Here is a 3,722-nt window from a genome sequence, read left to right as displayed (position 1 = left end):
GGACCATGCCATGAGTTGGATGTATTGTGTTGCTCAGGAACCATCACCAAGCACCTCGGGTGACACAGGGATATTTATGCCACAGGTCATTATCGCTAGGAGCCATGGTGAAGGCTGTGACCCCCCGAGCCCAGAAGGAGGCACCTCTGTCTCATCAAAATAGAACAGGATACAATTGGACGGTTTTTGACTACAGAAGATCCACCATGTCTGCATCTTAGAGCATTCCCACCCTCATCATGGTGCCCCCATTGAAATGAGGGCCGGAGGTCAAGTGAAAACTGTGGAACCAGGCCACTTTTCAACTGGTACTCCATGCCACATCTCACCTCTTCATGTCAATCCACCATCCTGAAAATTTGTGCCTCAGATACACAGGGCACCAGCTCGCGTGCGCTGCAGATATCATCATAGACCCACGATGATGTCCCTAGGAAAGAAGATTCTGACTCTTCTATCACTGTGCAGGTTGGGAACCTGTGGACTATATTGAGAGACACGGTGGGATAGATAGGTCACAGATCTGAGGAAGCCAAGCACAGAAGAAGAAAGTCTACTGAATTCAGCTCCGTGTCTAGAAAAGTAGATCTTCCTTGCATTTTGCAGAGAGTTGTGGCTATGGCATTTTTGGCTGCGGATGTAAAGTTAACGAGATAACATGGGGGCAAGCAGTCATCTGCCAGAAGGGGCATCTGGATAGATGTGACTGAGGGGAGGGGCCCACGGGCTGGATCTTGAGAAAGTGACGTCACTTCCTTGGGGACAAGCGTGTAATGGATTAGGAACTCTGGTAACCAGGAAGCTGCGTTGAACAATGTCCCTCTTTCCAGTGCACTTAACTGGAGCCGGTCAGGAGAACAGACCTTCTGTTGCTGTTGCCTTACTTTCAGTGGCTCTGGGCTTAGGAGAGTCCAGAAAGAGAGATATTCATGCCGCTATGGACGTCAGTTTGGCCCTCTTTCCGAAGCTTCTGGTTGTGTGGGGGAGAACTCAACAGGTACCTCAAGGAAGGTACCTTGGGGGAGGCCAATGGAGAGAAGGCCACACTGTAATCTCAGCTGAACGGGGTCGCACCTCTTTCACTGTCATTGAGTGTGTGTACATTTGTGTATGTGCAAGAGGATGTGTGTTTGAGACTACTGTGTTTGTGTGTGTGTGTGTGTGTGTGTGTGTATAGGAGACAGAGGAGAGGAACATGCCCTTCCTGGGTATAAACCAGCTGCTACGGATCGGAAGCCTGACACATCTTTGCTGTTCAGACTGCCAGGTCATAGCAGGCAAGATGAGAAGGTGAGTGCTGAGGGCCAAGCTCAACTTCAAGTATGTTAAGTCATGAGCAGCAAGAGTGTCTTTCATCTGGGTTCTCGTTTCCAGATGTCCCTTCAGCTGCCCCTGTGCTGTGAAGCAGAGAACACGATTTCTAAAGGGGATGTCCCCTTGTTGTGATGTGGAGGGAGTACCCTAATGTCTCTTGGCCCTGTACATACAGGGCACTGTATTTGCAGAGCTGCACCAGGAGATCTTGGAGGAGATGTTCTGTGGCTTCAACTCTTCTAACTCCCTTGACAATGATTGGGTGCTCCAGGCAAACAAGGAGCAGTGATGTTCTGAGGTGAGAATGGGAAGAGGGTACTCCACAGAGAGATGGCTCCCAACAAATATAGAGAGAAACCTGGAGCCCTCCCGTAGTGGTTACACACGAGTGCTGCACAGGCCCAACCGCAAAGAGACCTGGACCTCCACCCCTAACCTCCGGCTACATCTGAGGTATAAAACACTGTTCTCCTAGGTTAGAATGGTGCAGAATAGATTTCATGCTTTTGAGGAGGGGGTGTGGTTTTTTTTTTCACTCAGAACAATGAGTATTTTGAGATTCACTACCATTTTCCTTATTTCACCCATACGCCCCAGGGATCCTGTGTAGAACGCAGCTCCACTGTCATTGCACAACGTCTGCAGGCTCACGAGAGATCATACTAAAGAAGGTGATTTAAGACAAAAGCAAGGGTGGGATGAAGCCATTCTCTATGTTTATCTCTAAGCTGTCATGTGTCAGTACACATCAGCCCATTGCCTGCCCAATGGGTCATGATCTGTGTCCTTAGAGGTCCTCGTAATACACCATCAATGGGACCTTCTGCCACAGTGATTCAGGCATTCAAGGCCTTTGGAACTTGACATGATGCCATTCTCTTGCCATGTCTGTCATGCTGTAAAGAGCACCTTGGGTGTCCCCACAGACTGTTTAATTTGCTAGATCTGCCATTACCTCGAATCCCAGTTTGGCTGGAAGCCCTCAATGCCTCCTGACCTAAGATACTGACTTTGCCTTTTTTTTAGAGATCCACACAGGAAATCTTGCATGAGTTGCTCCAAGGGTTCAATTCTCCATCTACCCCCAAGAAGCACAGGTGCATCAGGCCACCGCCTACAAGCATGGCCGGTCTGGGCTGAGAACCAGTCCCATTCATGGGGAAAGTCAGGACCCACAGATGATCAAGGCAATCCAAGGAACGGGACTAATAACAACTGGCTCCCCTGGGGCCTGCTGGAGAAAGTGCTCTCCCCTGATCCTTCCTCCATAGGTCAGGAACAGACCAAGGTACATCAGCTTAGGGGACATGCCAGGGAGCCCATGCTTTGGTCTCTTCTCAGGCCCAATCTGTGGGATTTTGAGCAGCATTTGAGGTGCTCTCTGTGTTCTATGTGCAGTGGGATGCTTACAGATGACTCCATGGAATACTGGTCTTCGTAAAAGCTCTGAGTTGAGAGAAATGTGAGTGTTGCGCAGCTATTCGTGTGTGTTGAAGTTTCCAATGCTGTGCCCTACGTCTGAACCAACCAATGGTACTTTGAAGCCTAAAACCTTTTTCTGTGTGGGCCCTGAACTCCTTTGTCCTGTACAACTTCCTGAGGGGATTGGTGTCTCTGGGCTGAGTGCCAGACCCTGATCTTCCCAGTGGCTTGTGGTTTGGAAGCTGACAACAGTGCCCCTCCTTGTGTCTCTGGTGTGGAAAGGAATCATCCACCCTGACAACAGATGAGTCCTGGGCCATGGGGACGCTCTGGGAGGCCAGAATGGATACTTTTGTACAGTCCCTGCCACGATCCATCCAGGAGAGAAGCCTCTCAGAAAACGCAGTCGTTTCCCACCTCTATCACGTGTTCAGCACAGCTCAAAGGGTCCTGGGCCAGCAGCTCCTCAAGTGAGTGACCACCCCATACACAGCACAGGGCCTGAGGCTCGCCTCTACTACCTGGCATGTTTTGGGAATGTCACTGCACCTCTCTGAGCTTCTTTTCTTCCTCTGAGAAGGGTTGTGGAAGAGGATGAACCTCATGGGGCTACTGTGGGCAATCCTGGCAGAACACATGGCCTAGAATTCTCTGCTGCCTGCCTCTGTTGAAAGGGCTGCTGGGCATTCTCCTGTGGAGCAGCTGTCTCTCGCCAGCGAAGAAGCTCTCCACATCAAGCGTCATGGGCCTGTGGCACCCTGGGTGTACAGAACACTGGAAAGCAGACCGTTTTCCTGTTTGCAAAAGACTTCTGGGATTCCATCTAACTGGCACTGCTCCTTGTCCTTCATGTGTCCAGAGCAGCGGTCAGTGGGGAAGACAGAGCAGCTCATGGTCCACTCAGTAGACGGAAAGTGCTGGCTGGGATTCCTTTCTCCAAGAATAGAGATAAAGCGCCTAGGATTGCAGCCACATTTCGAAGCACT

General features: G+C 50.4%; 1 long non-coding RNA gene across 2 annotated transcripts; it reads left to right on the top strand.

Annotated features, from left to right (window-relative positions):
* Window positions 1-1,547: 1,547 nt before the first annotated feature.
* LOC119879049 lies at window positions 1,548-3,248 on the top strand. 2 transcript variants are annotated; one of them, XR_005387302.1, is made up of 3 exons: window positions 1,548-1,612; window positions 1,912-1,985; window positions 2,341-3,248. It is a non-coding gene; the product is annotated as an uncharacterized LOC119879049 (long non-coding RNA). The 2 variants fall into 2 exon arrangements; XR_005387303.1 differs by having other exon boundaries at window positions 1,568-1,767.
* The last annotated feature ends 474 nt before the right edge of the window (window positions 3,249-3,722 follow it).

Source organism: Canis lupus, unplaced genomic scaffold (genome assembly GCF_011100685.1).
Source record: "Canis lupus familiaris isolate Mischka breed German Shepherd unplaced genomic scaffold, alternate assembly UU_Cfam_GSD_1.0 chrUn_S2229H2429, whole genome shotgun sequence".
NCBI lineage: Eukaryota > Metazoa > Chordata > Mammalia > Carnivora > Canidae > Canis > Canis lupus.
This window is presented reverse-complemented; position numbering and strand designations above follow the sequence as displayed.